This window comes from Salvelinus alpinus, chromosome 35, assembly GCF_045679555.1.
Source record: "Salvelinus alpinus chromosome 35, SLU_Salpinus.1, whole genome shotgun sequence".
NCBI lineage: Eukaryota > Metazoa > Chordata > Actinopteri > Salmoniformes > Salmonidae > Salvelinus > Salvelinus alpinus.
In genome coordinates this window covers 14,894,503-14,910,822 of record NC_092120.1, presented here as the reverse complement: position 1 = coordinate 14,910,822, position 16,320 = coordinate 14,894,503, and the positions used below count along the sequence as shown (strand labels likewise).

The 16,320-nt window shown below is 43.5% G+C and overlaps 1 pseudogene; it reads left to right on the top strand.

Moving 5' to 3' along the window:
• The window catches only part of LOC139564399 (D-ribitol-5-phosphate cytidylyltransferase-like), a 40,405-nt pseudogene extending 25,673 nt beyond the window's left edge, over positions 1–14,732 (top strand).
• Positions 14,733–16,320: the final 1,588 nt, after the last annotated feature.

Below are 16,320 nucleotides of genomic sequence, written 5' to 3'. Positions count from 1 at the left end.
AAATCTGTTGATCTGCCCTTGAGCAAGGCACTTAATTGCTTCATACCCAAATTGCTCCAGGGTCGCCGTGAATAATGGCTGAACCCTGGCCGTGACCCCACTCTAGGAGGGTGTCTCAGGAGGAGTTGGGATATGCAAAAAACACATTTCAATTTCAAACCTCACACTTGTACTGGTTACCTACTTGTACATGCAGTGAAACAGAACAAATGTAAGCACTATTTTACCTTTGTTAGAAAAGGACCCACACTGACACGGTGAGAATGCAAGGAATAAGGAAAACTGTAATTAAAACAGTAATTCAAATACATGTGATTCGTTTGCTCTGTTGATTTGAAATCTGTCATGTACCAGGGTTTGGAAAAGTGTACTGTATAATTTGAGGCACTGCATAGGAAAAGTGCACGGCTGAACGAACCATAGATAAAGTGAATCAAGTGCTTGCAAAAACTCAACCCCAATGTGAAAGCTGTTTTGCGTCACTCCAATAACATATCCGACAGCACTGACAGATTTGGCCAGTCTTCTGTAGATCTTCTAATGGTTAGCATCAGATTTATGTTCCAATATGCAGCCGCTCATTCACACCGTATTTTCCCCTGTCATAAGCCTAATTAGTTCTCTTTGTTTTCTGATAATGATGACTGTTACTGTTATGGTGGAGCCCTGTGGAAACCGAGATAAGAAACCCCCTGGTTGAGTCTCAAATAGTACCCTTTCCTCTATATAGTGCACTACTTTTGAACCAGGGCCCATAGGGCCTTGGGAAGATGTGGACCCAGGCGACTTGCAGGATATCAAGCTTGATCTTTTGTGCCCAGAGTGCACCAGATGTGTGTCGGTATGTGTGAAACTCAACCGCAGGAGTTTGGCTAGGGAGGACTTAGACATACCAAAAGCACTGTTTACTCAGCTTTGATTTGGTCGATTAAAAAGACCAGCAATGGGTTCTCTCACTCTGTGATAAGACTTGACTTAGACTCTACACGTCCCAATCGGGGAAACCGCATTCCAACTACGGGAACTATTACAAACAAAAGGATATGTTCTTATAGTGGATTAATACATTCCAGGTCTCTCTTAATTAGTTTGTAAACATATACTCAGGCAAAGAACTCCAAAGTGTATTCATATGTGAATTTATTTTACCGCTTTGTGTACTATGACCACCCACAGTATTGACCACCCACAGTATTGACCACCCACAGTATTGACCACCCACAGTATTGACCACTCACAGTATTGACCACTCACAGTATTGGCGGGTAGAGTTAACACGTCTTTATTTTTATTTCACCTTTATTTAACCAGGTAGGCCAAGTTCTCATTTACAACTGCGACCTTGCCAAGATAAAGCAAAGCAGTGTGACAAAAACAACAACACAGAGTTACACATGGGACAAACAAATGTACAGTCAATAACATCATAGAAAAATCTGTATACAGTGTGTGCAAATAAAGTAAGGAGTTAAGGCAAAAAATAGGCCAATAGTGGCGAAGTAATTACAATTTAGCAATTTACACTGGAGTAATATATGTGCAGATGATGATGTGCCAGTAGAAATACTGGTGTGCAAAAGAGGAGAAAAACAAAAACAAATATGAGGATGAGGTAGGTAGGTAGTTGGTTGGATGGGCTATTTACAGATGGGCTGTGTACAGCTGCAGCGATCGGTAAGCTGCTCTGACAGCTGACGCTTAAAGTTAGTGAGGGAGATATAAGTCTCCAACTTCAGTGATTTTTGCAATTCGTTCCAGTTATTGGCAGCAGAGAACCTCTAAGGAACGACGGCCAAAGGAGGTGTTGGCTTTGGGGATGACCAGTGAGCTGAGATAAGGCGGAGCTATATCTAGCAAAGACTTATAGATGACCTGGAGCCAGTGGGTTTGGCGACGAGTATGTAGCGAGGACCAGCCAACGAGAGCATACAGGTCGCAGTGGTGGGTAGTATATGGGGCTTTGGTGACAAAATGGATGGCACTGTGATAGACTGCATCCAATTTGCTGAGTAGAGTGTTGGAGGCTAATTTGTAAATGACATCGCCGAAGTCAAGGATTGGTAGGATAGTCTGTTTTATGAGGGTACGTTTGGCAGCATGAGTGAAGGAAGCTTTGTTGCGAAATAGGAAGCCGATTCTAGATTTAACTTTGGATTGGAGATGCTTAATGTGAGTCTGGAAGGAGAGTTTACAGCCTAGCCAAACACCTAGGTATTTGTAGTTTATAATGTTATAAGAGACATAGCACTGGAAGGATTACGCTTTTGCTTTACAGGCTCTTTTTAAGAGTAGTGTTAACCCTTCAGATGTGTGCCTGTGTCTACATTGGGGGGGAAGGCCTCACTGTGATATGGTATTGTGTGTTTTGGGCTGTGGAAAATCCTCACAGTAAACCTTGAGTGTGATTACAATGTTAGAACATCATTACCTTCAGATATCTTTGAAGGTGATGATAATAGAATCCAATTCCAAATGTTTAGATTTGATTTAGATCAGTAATGCGTCTGTCTCAAACACCTATTGGTATTTTTTGTGAAGTGTTTTGATATCAATTGCACGGCCCATTGCTTGCCCACTCAGTCTCACGCTCATCGTCTGGTAGGCCGCACGGCCTGCATATCCCCTCGTTGTTTAGTCTGTGAGATGTGGTTGTTTTGACAGAAGTGTAGAAACACATTGTTGCACCGGTGTTTGTATGCCTGGCTTATGGGAGATATGTCTGCGATTACATTCTACCTCCGTGTTTGGAGTGGAAGTGAGGACACTAAGCCGTGACCAGGATGTACTGGGTTTAAGTCCAGGGTGTGTCATGTCTGGGATGTCTGGGGGTGTCAGTGAGCAAAATACCAGTACCTGTCTTTGACCTGAGATGTCCTACGATACAGACCGTGTCATGTTTATCTGTAATGTGGGGACTTTCTACTATGATGAGTGTGTGTGAGTGAGTGGAGTTTGGTATGTCCCAGTGCATACATCCTCTCCATGTCTTCATGCCTCTATGACTGAAGAGTCATTGTCCTGGTTACCGTTAGAGGTATGTCTGCCGGTGGGCCAAATTCAAGTCATCACTCAATAGAGCTTGTTGAAATAACACAGCATTCATTCTGAAAAGACCCGATGGAAACACAAACTTCCTTTATTTTCTTTGCTGAAATGCTCTGTGTCCCATTTTGACTGGGTTTGTTGTTTGGTTAGTCAAAGGGAAGTCTATACATGCTGTAGTTGTCAGGATATTTTGGAAACTCACTTTGAAAGGGGTTTCTCACTGTACTGTGAGCGGTTTGTGCAACAGCAATTGTTGTGTCAATGGGGTCTAAGAAGCAGCTATGTATCAATACAAGTGCGGTTTTCCTTGGCTGGAAAGTCTGAGGAGACTCACAAAAGTTCCACACAAATGGAGGAGGATAAACATCGGCACACTTAAGCATTCTCATACAATACGTGTCCTTTTCAAATGAAGTGCGGCAGAATGGGAGGGACAAGGTCATCCCAAATACAGACATTCAGGCACTTTGCCAAGTTCAACGCCTCCAGACCCTTTGGCCTGAATCACTAATCCAAAGTCAATGCTTTAACTGTTGAGTTGGGTACTCCTAACTTAGCATGGCCCAAGCAGTAGCCTTGTAGGTCGTACTTTGGATGTAGTTACCCCAAATCTTGTTAGGTTAGGTTTGGGCTCATATCAAGTCTGAACCGGACATTAACCAGACCTGCTATCCCCCTCTGTCTGTTTAGCCCCTAGCGACCGCCTCCCCCTAGAATGAGAGTGGAGGGGGCCGTAGGTCCTCAATACCCAGAAAAGTACATGCTGGCAGAAGGCTGAAACACAGTCCTTTTAAACCAATGGGACTCACCTCATAGGTCATTTGGGGTGAGCTTCTTATACTACTTTTTCTTATTTCAGCCTACTATTTTAGACGATAATAAACAAGAAGCTACATTTCAGCGTTTTTTTTAGCAAAGATGGAAGAGTTTGACACTGCCCACAGGAACTGACACTACCCTCGTGGCTAACGGTACAAGTATAGGAAAAAAATTACAGTACGTCCCAAACATTTGTTGTACGGTATGTCTCAATAGGCCGTTTGGCCGATTTCTCCGCTGGGTAGTGTGATTCTAACAGCTCTTTGCAGTGCACTTGGCCCGGCGCTACTGAAAGCTTTTCCATGAGCTGTTTTTACTAAGGACTCCAGCTCCACTGGCAATCCATGAAGGGAACAGAAGTGGGAGCCCTCGGTAGCTAGTCCTCAGGGCTTGAGATCTCAAAATGACAGAGGCGTGCAAATTGTCACTGTTAAAACTCCTAATTGCTAAAAACCCAAAGCTTCAAAGAGTCCCTTCATGTGTGGCGGTGGACTGCTATACACAGCTCTGCTTCCATGATGGAAAGGTTGATCCCATCTGTGGCATTTTAAAAGTAAAGTTAGCTAGTACGCAAAGGATTGCTTATTGTGTGGTCTGCTGATGTTTTCTCCTCTTTCAAAGACATATAGTTTTACTCCTGTCAAAATTCTCCTCTTAAACAGTATGCAAAAATAGACTCCGTAATGATTTGTAGTTCCATTCTGTAAACGTGTGGTTTCAGTTTGGAATAACAAGGCTAGTGTGTGCGTGCGAGAGCGCATTTGTGTTTATCCCGTATGTCACTAACTTTTGATACCTATTCTAAGTTAATTTGTCGATGAACTTTTATGTGAACACATCCACGTAGAAATGGCATGTATCAGGTACTAAAATAGGAGATCTGGATGATTGATGTAGAGGAGTAACTTTTATATGCGTATAACTGTGTGTTCGGCTCTTGGATTACATATGGCATATGCTGTATGACTTGTGACACTTTTCCCAATAATATGTACAAATGATGGACTTTTGTCAGGGAGATTTTCTAGATGAAAGGCCGTGATAAAATGATCAAATGGAATGATAAATGGAAAGTGAGGCTACCCCATGTCTAATATTAGGGAAATATATTCCATTATCAAAGTGTTCTGTGGTGTTAGTCTAGTGCTGCATTTGTCAAGCTCATTTGGGTTCATTTCCTAGTTCATATGAAATGTCCCAAAAATGGACCTACCCTTGTTGTGAGAGCACCAGGTCTCAGATACATGTGTAGGGACTTTTTTCATTGTATCCCACAACACAGGTGGGCACTATACCTAGTGTGTATACGTATTTATTGGCACACATGTTTAGAGCAGGCATTTGACAAGCATCGATTACAATGCAATCATTACATTTATGCCGTTTCAGCCAATCAACATCCAGAATCCAAACGGCCTGTTTTATAATACTTACTTCTACTCCAAGTCAGGTGTTTTTCTATTCCACATGTCTCAGCACTCCTCTATGCCTCAGATACTGGAGGCCTCTTTGTGTGTGGTGTTGCACCCCAACCAACTGTTTTCCCCATCCATATTAAACCTCTGGAAGACATGGTGAGACTGAGAGCCAATGGAAAACCACCTCGGCCCTGGAGGACATGTTATTGGGTCTGACTAGACGACTTGGTGCTAGAGACATGGAGAAATGAAAATCCCTCCTCTTTTCAGATTCCCTCTCTCTCAGCAAGTGAATCAAATCAAATGTTATTCGTCACATGCTTTGTAAACAACAGGTGTAGACTAACAGTGAAATGCTTACTTATGGACCCTTCCGAATAGAAATAGTGACACGAGGAATAAATACACAGTGAATAGCAATTACGAGTAAAAATAACATGGCTATATACAGGGAGTAGAAAATAACATGGCTATATACAGGGACTACCTGTTGAGTGTGCGTGTGTGTCTTGATTGCATGTGTTCGTAACAATGGGCCAGATAGGGCCTCATTAGTGAGAGGGCTTTATGGATCCTGGAGCGCCAGCAGTGGAAAGAAGGGAAGAGGGGAGCACTGAACAGACAGAGACTCTGCCAATGACAGAAAAGTTTAGTGGTTGAGCTAGGGTCAGGAGAGGTACCCGCCATGTCTGTCAAGCCCATCCAGAGTAATTTGAGTGAGCTGCGGTTCCTTGAGTGAACTGACATTATTTATTCCTCGGTTTCCTCTTTCTGTCATCGGATAGGCCTATATTTCAATTTGAAACCATTTATACAGTGCATTCAGAAAGTATTCAGACCCCTTCACTTTTTCCACATGTTGTTACGTTACAGCCTTATTCTAAAATGGATTAAATCGTTTTTTTCTCATCAATCTACAGACAATACCCCATAATGACAAAGCAAAAACAGGTTTTTAGAATTTTTGCAAATTTATTACAAATAAAAGCTGAAATATCACATTTACTTAAGTATTCAGACCCTTTACTCAGTACTTTGTTGAAGCACCTTTGGCAGCGATTACAGTCTCGAGTCTTCTTGGGTATGACGCTACAAGCTTGGCACACCTGTATTTGGGGAGTTTCTCCCATTCTTCTCTGCAGATCCTCTCAAGTCCTGTCAGGTCGGATGGTGAGCATCGCTGCACAGCTGTTTTCAGGTCTCTCCAGAGATGTTAGATCGGGTTCAAGTCCGGGCTCTTGCTTTGCCATTCAAGGAAATTCAGAGACTTGTCCCGAAACCACTGCTGCGTTGTCTTGGTTGTGTGTTTAGGGTTGTTGTGCTGTTGGAAGGTGAACCTTCGCCCCAGTCTGAGGTCCTGAGCCCTCTGGAGCAGGTTTTCATCAAGGATCTCTCTGTACTTTGCTCCATTCATCTTTCACTCGGTCTAGTCTAGTCTCCCAGTCCCTGTCGCTGAAATACATCCCCACAGCATGATGCTGCCCCCACCATGCTTCACCGTAGGAATGGTGCCAGGTTTCCTCCAGAAGTGACGCTTGGCATTCAGGCCAAAGGGTTAAATATTGGTTTCATCAGACCAGAGAATCTTGTTTCTCATGGTCTGAGAGTCCTTTAGGTGCCTTTTGGCAAACTCCAAGCGGGCTGTCGTGCCTTTTACTGAGGAGTGGCTTTCGTCTGGCCATTCTACCATAAAGGCCTGATTGGTGGAGTGCTGCAGAGATGGTTGTCCTCCTGGAAGGTACTCCCATCTCCACAGAGGAACTCTGGAACTCCGAGTGACCTTCGGGCCAGGTTGACCATTGGGTTCTTGGTCACCTCCTTGACCAGGCCCTTCTCCCCCGATTGCTCAAGTTGGCAACAGCCAGCGACAGTTGTGTCCACTCAAAGCTGCAGTGACTTCAAAGGGACTCAATTCTTGCTCATGTACCAGAGAGCAACTAGTTGATTTAATAATGCAATGTTATGAAGTATGATTCATATTTTAAAGACATGTATTTTCCAAGTGGAAATAATTCAACGGGGCTTAAAACGTTGATCCTCCTTGGTGATCTCCAGTTGCTTTCTCTCGATTCCTCTCTTTTTTATTCCTTTCTTTTTTATTTTCCAGCAGTTAGGCTTGTCATGCTGCGCTCATAACCAAACAGACCTCGTTAAGGGGAGTAATCATTAGCTTGGTGGTTAGAAGGGCTGAGATTGTAGCTGTCTCAAATGAGCCCACGACATGGCCCTATACTCTTAAAGCTTTCCCAGACTTTCCCTTAGACAATGCACTTGGGTGGTAAATAATGGACTAATGAACATGTTCATAACATTTATCATCCTCATAGTTCACTAATGCCTCAAACACATGGAACGTTCTGGAATCGATTCCGTGTGATGAACTGATTGCCATGGCCTTTGTCAATAAGTTATTTTTCTAAATTAGATTGAAGGCAGTTTGAGAGAGAAAAGAAAGAAAGAATGTATTGGTCATTACTTATGGTGCAAATAAAGGGGAAGAGTTGCAATCAGATTTCCTAGAATGCTTTGATTTCTCGCAAAGCTTTGCCTCCCAGCCTCTGACAAACCAACGTGTATTTCTGTAATGGAGGAATATCCAGTAAACGTCAGGGTAAAAGAGTGCATTTGCTGCCATATTCTGTTGACGGTTCACAGATGTATTGGCTCCCATCCTCATTGCCCAACCTGGTCTTAGAGCATTTCATATTATTCTGTATGTAATTCTGAGACACTCCATTTAGTATGTTATGTTATGTTTCGTATGGTATGTATTAATTGGTAGATGTCCATCATCCATTTCGTATGGTATGTTACGAATTACAATTCGTATTATATATTACAAATGTTTCTAAACGTACAATAGGTTACGAATTTTAACTAGGTGGCTACTGTAGCTAGCTGGCTAACTTTGGATAGATAGGCTAGGGGTTAGGATGAAGTTTAGGAGTTAGGTTAAAGGGTTAAGGTTAGGGTTAGGGGAAGGGTTAAAAGGGTTACGGTTAGGGAAAGAATTAGCTAAAATGGTTAGGGGAAGGGTTAGCTAACATGCTACTTAGTAGCTAAAATGATGAGATTCGGACTCCCAACCTTTGGGTTGCTAGGCGTTCGCGTTATATCCCCCCATCCTCCCTGACCAACCACCCTACTTAAGTAACCATCTGTCTTATGTAACCATACCAAACATAACATATCTTATGAATTTGAGTCCCACGGAATTACATTTACTAGGTTACATCTAGTCTATGATACCAGGCTGCATTGCCAAGTACTAGTAATTAAAGGGGTACTTCAGGATTTGGGCAATGAAGCCCTTTATCTATTTCCCCAGAGTCAGATCAACTCATGGATACTATTTCTATGTCTGCATGCATTTTGATGGAAGTTGCTAACAGCGTTAGCGCAATGACTGGTCGTCTATGGTAACTTCTAGCATGCTAGTAGATACCATAGACCTCCAGTCATTGTGCTAACGCTAGTTAGCATTGGTGAGCAAAATTGCCTCCAACTTCCTTCATACTGGAAGCAGAGACATAAAAATGGTATCCATGAGTTCATCTGACTCTGGGGAAGTAGATAAAGTGCTTAATTGTCAAAATCCCGAAGTATCCCTTTAAGTAAAAGAACAATGACGTTGGTACATCTTAAAGAAAAACAGGAGAGACAAAAACAAATCCATTCCCTGAGCTTTTCTGATTTCTTAAAACCAGGGCCAAATGTAAATAGAAAACATAATAGGCAAACACAGGAAAAGCTGAAATGAAATACTCCTGAAGCCTGCTCAAAGCTACCATATTTTGCCTCCATTATGACTTTGTGTTGCTTTAATCAATAGATTATTGCTGATCCATCTAGCAGCAGTTGTAGCCTCGGATCCCCTCTTGGTGTGGAAAATGCTTGTCATCTGACTCCCCAACACTGGTTCTGATTAGGGAGTTACTCCAGGAGTTCTGGATCCCAGTGCTCAGTCACATTAACCACGGTCAGGCCTGATTCCACGCTCACCGCTCTGAACGCTCTCACACCTTAGGTCTGGTCACTGATAACGTTTCATCTGAATAATACCCAGGAGGGGCTGAATTAGAAATGTTTCTATTATAATTTTACACAATGAAATCAAGCAGCAATCCAATTACACGTCATTCCACTGGGAGATAAGTGCAGACACTAACTCCTTGTGACTCTGAGGCTGTCCTAATATGGACACCGTAGCAATAGAATAAGCACTATAGGTTCACAAATGAGTAGTCACTCTAACAATCATTCAAATAAATTCAAACGCGGAGAATGTAAATCTTTAATGAAATCTCATTTCATCACAGTTTCCAATGCTTCGTGACTAGGCTGATATTCAAACCCATGAGGTCCAATGTGAAATTGACCAGGCTCAGTATAGAGTAGAGCACATGTCGAGAGATCCCCTCAGATCTCAGATCAGTGGTGGAACAGGACGGCAGCACCATAGTTTTCTAAACACTGCTGCGTCTGAAAGACAGAAACCAGCCCTATCCCAATGCTGAGGCCTCATCAAGCAAGTACTAACCCAAACCGGGAGTCACTCACTGATGTCAGGAATGGAGAAGGGCGTGAAAAAACAATTACGAAAGGCATTCGCAGCCTGGAAAGAACACACAAGGCACAGAGGAATCACGAAAGCAAACGACCACAACAGTAGAGAGTCTGCCTTTAAAAGCAGTGGGACCCTAGCCTGTTAGATCAGACACACACACACACATTCTGTCTGTTGTTGAACGTGTGGTTTGCTGCAGATCTGTCCAATATCATGCACTGTAAACTGTAAAGAATGCCCTCGCTCGGGCTTACGAGTGCAACGGGACCTGTGATTCAGAAACGCACATTTGAAAAAAATCATAGAGGTTTAATTTTGAAGTTCTCCCATTTCAAATTGCTTCCGTCTGTTGATTGAACTCGCTATCGAATCACATGTGGGCAACAATCATTTCCCCACCCACCCTGCAAATGGGAATTCTTAACAAAATTTGATTTAGGAGAATTCAGATGTTTGTTTGGCTGATTTTATGGACATGCGCTAGGCATTACAACACCGGAGAACGTGAGAAGGGCTGCTTTTCCAGGGAGGAATCCTCCTAAGAGACAATGGACTCGACATGGGAGGTTCTGTGTAAGACACGGTATCTGTCAATCACAAGGCTTCTGGTGTGATCCCAGCAGGTTGTGTGTGTGTGTCTGAACATCGGTGGGTATACTTGGTGGATTGTACTGTTTTTGTCTGTTCTAAAGGAGCTCAAAGAGCTGTGTATTGTATTTGAACAGTCAAACGTGTGCGAAGGAGATCCTCCCCACTGTGATTGGTTTGATAGATCAGGATATGCAGCAGCACAGTATGTCTGTCTGTGGATCAGATTATGCAGACGATCCAAACATCATCTCTCTGTGTGTCTTTGCACTGAGGATCCTAACAGTGTCTCTCTGTATGTATGTGCATGCTGCAGGAAGCTACACTTTGGGGGCGGTCAGTGGAGAGGGTGGCCCAGAAGTCATGTGCTCTGATCCGGGACAGAAGCCCCGCCCTTACAGGACAGCTGCTCCAGGCGTGAGCTAACCCAGAAGAGCAGACCACTTCGTCCAGCCTCGCCTCGGACCACCCTTATCACTACCCACCTACGGCTTTGCCACAAGGTGTGTGTTTGAGAAACACTCTGAGCCTTCAAACTCTGTGTATGACATGAACTGCACGAGAAAAAGGAACCGTGTGATAGGGAAGAGTTTAACATGAGACGGGTGTATATGGAGACAGTTCGCTTTGCAAGTGTGTGAGACTGTCTATAGTCCTATGGTCTGAGACTTCAAACAGTACTGCGTTTCATTCACATGGAGAAATACTACAGTACTTACTAAATAATTCTGTAGTAAACTGTAGTATAATATACAACACACTGTAGTATCCCTCGATCATGTGATGTACTTACTATAGAATGTTGTAGAATACTATAGTAAATACCACAGTAATGTCCGCAAAAACACTACACTTTTTTAACTAAAGTAAATACTACAGCATTACCCTCCCCCATATCCCAATTTGTGCCACCCATCATCAATGTGTTCCCTACAAGTTATAGAAAGAGCAGAAGCTCTGAACTATCCGTTCAGACCCCAGTCCCACCTACCTACAGGTTATAGAAAGAGCAGAAGCTCTGAACTATCCGATCAGACCCCAGTCCCATCTACCTACAGGTTATAGAAAGAGCAGAAGCTCTGAACTATCCGTTCAGACCCCAGTCCCACCTACCTACAGGTTATAGAAAGAGCAGAAGCTCTGAACTATCCGTTCAGACCCCAGTCCCACCTGCCTACAGGTTATAGAAAGAGCAGAAGCTCTGAACTATCGGTCAGACCCCAGTCCCACCTACCTACAGGATATAGAAAGAGCAGAAGCTCTGAACTATCCGTTCAGACCCCAGTCCCATCTACCTACAGGTTATAGAAAGAGCAGAAGCTCTGAACTATCCGTTCAGACCCCAGTCCCACTTACCTACAGGTTATAGAAAGAGCAGAAGCTCTGAACTATCCGTTCAGACCCCAGTCCCATCTACCTACAGGTTATAGAAAGAGCAGAAGCTCTGAACTATCCGACCAGACCCCAGTCCCATCTACCGACAGGTTATAGAAAGAGCAGAAGCTCTGAACTATCCGATCAGACCCCAGTCCCACCTACCTACAGGTTATAGAAAGAACAGAAGCTCTGAACTATCCGATCAGACCCCAGTCCCATCTACCTACAGGTTATAGAAAGAGCAGAAGCTCTGAACTATCCGTTCAAACCCCAGTCCCACCTACATACAGGTTATAGAAAGAGCAGAAGCTCTGAACTATCCGATCAGACCCCAGTCCCATCTACCTACAGGTTATAGAAAGAGCAGAAGCTCTGAACTATCCGACCAGACCCCAGTCCCACCTACCTACAGGTTATAGAAAGAGCAGAAGCTCTGAACTATCCGATCAGACCCCAGTCCCACCTACCTACAGGTTATAGAAAGAGCAGAAGCTCTGAACTATCCGTTCATACCCCAGTCCCATCTACCTACAGGTTATAGAAAGAGCAGAAGCTCTGAACTATCCGATCAGACCCCAGTCCCATCTACCTACAGGTTATAGAAAGAGCAGAAGCTCTGAACTATCCGTTCAGACCCCAGTCCCACCTACCTACAGGTTATAGAAAGAGCAGAAGCTCTGAACTATCCGATCAGACCCCAGTCCCACCTACCTACAGGTTATAGAAAGAGCAGAAGCTCTGAACTATCCGATCAGACCCCAGTCCCACCTACCTACAGGTTATAGAAAGAGCAGAAGCTCTGAACTATCCGTTCAGACCCCAGTCCCACCTACCTACAGGTTATAGAAAGAGCAGAAGCTCTGAACTATCCGATCAGACCCCAGTCCCACCTACCTACAGGTTATAGAAAGAGCAGAAGCTCTGAACTATCCGTTCAGACCCCAGTCCCATCTACCTACAGGTTATAGAAAGAACAGAAGCTCTGAACTATCCGATCAGACCCCAGTCCCACCTACCTACAGGTTATAGAAAGAGCAGAAGCTCTGAACTATCCGTTCAGACCCCAGTCCCACCTACCTACAGGTTATAGAAAGAGCAGAAGCTCTGAACTATCCGATCAGACCCCAGTCCCACCTACCTACAGGTTATAGAAAGAGCAGAAGCTCTGAACTATCCGATCAGACCCCAGTCCCACCTACCTACAGGTTATAGAAAGAGCAGAAGCTCTGAACTATCCGTTCAGACCCCAGTCCCACCTACCTACAGGTTATAGAAAGAGCAGAAGCTCTGAACTATCCGTTCAGACCCCAGTCCCACCTACCTACAGGTTATAGAAAGAGCAGAAGCTCTGAACTATCCGACCAGACCCCAGTCCCACCTACCTACAGGTTATAGAAAGAGCAGAAGCTCTGAACTATCCGATCAGACCCCAGTCCCACCTACCTACAGGTTATAGAAAGAGCAGAAGCTCTGAACTATCCGTTCAGACCCCAGTCCCATCTACCTACAGGTTATAGAAAGAACAGAAGCTCTGAACTATCCGATCAGACCCCAGTCCCATCTACCTACAGGTTATAGAAAGAGCAGAAGCTCTGAACTATCCGTTCAGACCCCAGTCCCACCTACCTACAGGTTATAGAAAGAGCAGAAGCTCTGAACTATCCGATCAGACCCCAGTCCCACCTACCTACAGGTTATAGAAAGAGCAGAAGCTCTGAACTATCCGATCAGACCCCAGTCCCATCTACCTACAGGTTATAGAAAGAGCAGAAGCTCTGAACTATCCGATCAGACCCCAGTCCCACCTACCTACAGGTTATAGAAAGAGCAGAAGCTCTGAACTATCCGATCAGACCCCAGTCCCATCTACCTACAGGTTATAGAAAGAGCAGAAGCTCTGAACTATCCGTTCAGACCCCAGTCCCACCTACCTACAGGTTATAGAAAGAACAGAAGCTCTGAACTATCCGATCAGACCCCAGTCCCATCTACCTACAGGTTATAGAAAGAGCAGAAGCTCTGAACTATCCGATCAGACCCCAGTCCCATCTACCTACAGGTTATAGAAAGAGCAGAAGCACTGAACTATCCGATCAGACCCCAGTCCCACCTACCTACAGGTTATAGAAAGAACAGAAGCTCTGAACTATCCGATCAGACCCCAGTCCCATCTACCTACAGGTTATAGAAAGAGCAGAAGCTCTGAACTATCCGATCAGACCCCAGTCCCATCTACCTACAGGTTATAGAAAGAGCAGAAGCACTGAACTATCCGATCAGACCCCAGTCCCACCTACCTACAGGTTATAGAAAATTAGCTCTCTTAGTATTTCTCCATTGGCTTCCTGAAGGAGAAAGCCTCCACTTCTATGTCAAAGATAATAAAGCAAAAACACTATTGTAAATACTACAGTAATGTCCGCAAAAACACTATAGTAAATACTACGTAATGTCCGCAAAAACTACAGTCTGCAATAACACAACAGTAAATACTACAGTATAAAACTATTTTCAAAAACGCTACATTAATTACTATAGTATATACTACAGTTTTCTATTACTACAGTATTTATACTATAGTTAACTGTAACTACTACAGATTACAACAGTATACTACCGTAAACAGTACAGCAAAGTCTGCAAAAACACTACACTTAATACTATAGTATATATACCATAGTATACTATAGTTTTTTATGTGGAATGGTCTCTAGATCACTGGATAAAGGTGCTGCTGAATGGAGGAGAGGAGTTGACATTACTGTATACATGTGTGATTTTGTACTGCCATGTTTGAGTGGAGGTATAAAATGAGTGGCACATTAAAATGTTATTAAAATATTGCTTTCAATAAAATGACTTTTCTTTTCATTTTAGCCATCACAAAAATTGTCTTTGTTTTGATTATACTATGCAGACCACCTCGGACATCTCCCGTTGGTTTCAGTACTGTATTGACCATTTTGTAGAGAATCTCCCTATGGCATTACAATGACATAATCCCGACAGGTGGAATATTCCATTCAAACAGATACAGTAGCACAGACCTTACATCAGTGTTCCTGGTAAATATACAGAACATGATGGGGACAAGTGTAATTGCTTTGTCTGAGACCCCACACATCAGTTGAGCCCATAATGAAGCAGCTTAGTCCTATTGAAGCTCCAGCTTCTTCACAGTAACTTCCTGGAGCTGTATGGACTAATCATACACAGTAAGAGGGAGCCCAAGGCAATAGTCTATCATCCTACTGTAAGTCTTTAAGTGAGGCATAGTACAAAGGTATACAGAGCCCAGGTTAGTAGTGTAACTTTGTTTATCCCTCCTCTGTCAGCCATCACTCACACCTGTGTGTGTTGTAAGTGTGTGTGTTAAGTGTGTGTGTTGTAAGTGTGCTTGTGATAACGTGTGTGTTTGTGAAAGAGAGAGAATCCCAGAGAGAGAACAAGGATTCCCTCAGGTTAATGTTTTTCTCACAGGAGTGGAAGAAAGTCTCAACATCAAAGTTTTTTTTACTCTTGATCCTGGCACATTCCACAGCAACCATACCGAGGTGGAGAGCGATTGGTTTTGTTGTTGCTTTGTATATGCCATTTACACTTCCAGGGCGGATCCGATTTCCAACATTTTACATCCTCCAAAATGTAGTGGAATACTGACTGTTGAAGGATGCTGCCTCAGGGAGAGTCAGGATCACTCCACTCTGCATGCTTCTAGACATGAGGGAATGACTTAAAAAAATATGTATTTACCTTGTTTCAGTTTTCAGAGGGAAGGTTTTATCAAAATATGATGACTTGTCTTTGTGTTCAAAATGTTCTATATTTGATTTGCTTGTCTTTCAGTTCATTAGTTGCTTGTCTGAGGGCTAGACACTAATCAGAAACATTGGTGTACTCAGATTTACATTATCGTTCATCTCTGACAATATAGGGACACCTGGTGGATAATCATGGTACAGCATGAGCTCTTTAGAGTTGTAGTTTGTTCATTCTCCACAAGGGACTCTCATTGAGCTCACTTCCATGGTGGTATTTGCTGTAGCACAGCGTTTCCCATCCCTGGTCCTAGAATACCCCCAACAGTACACATTTTTATTGTAGCCCTTGACAAACACACCTCACACAACTCATTGAGGCTTGATGATGAGTTGACATGTTGAATCAGGTGTGCTTGTCCAGGGTTACAATAAAAATGTGTACTGTTCTCATCGCGCTCTAGTGCCTCCTTGTGGCGGGCCGGGCAGCTGCAGGCTGACTTCTGTCGTCAGTTAAACAATGTTTCCTCCGACACATTGGTGCAGCTGGGTTCCGGGCGGGTGTTAAGAAGCACGTCTTGGCGGGTCATGTTTCGGAGGACTCATGACTCGACATACGCCTCTTACAAGCCCGTTGGGGAGTTGCAGCGATAACACAAGCTCGTAATCACAAAATTGTGGAGAAAAAGGGGGTTAAAAATAAAATAATACAAAGTGTACTGTTGGGGGTACTGGAGGACCAGGGTTG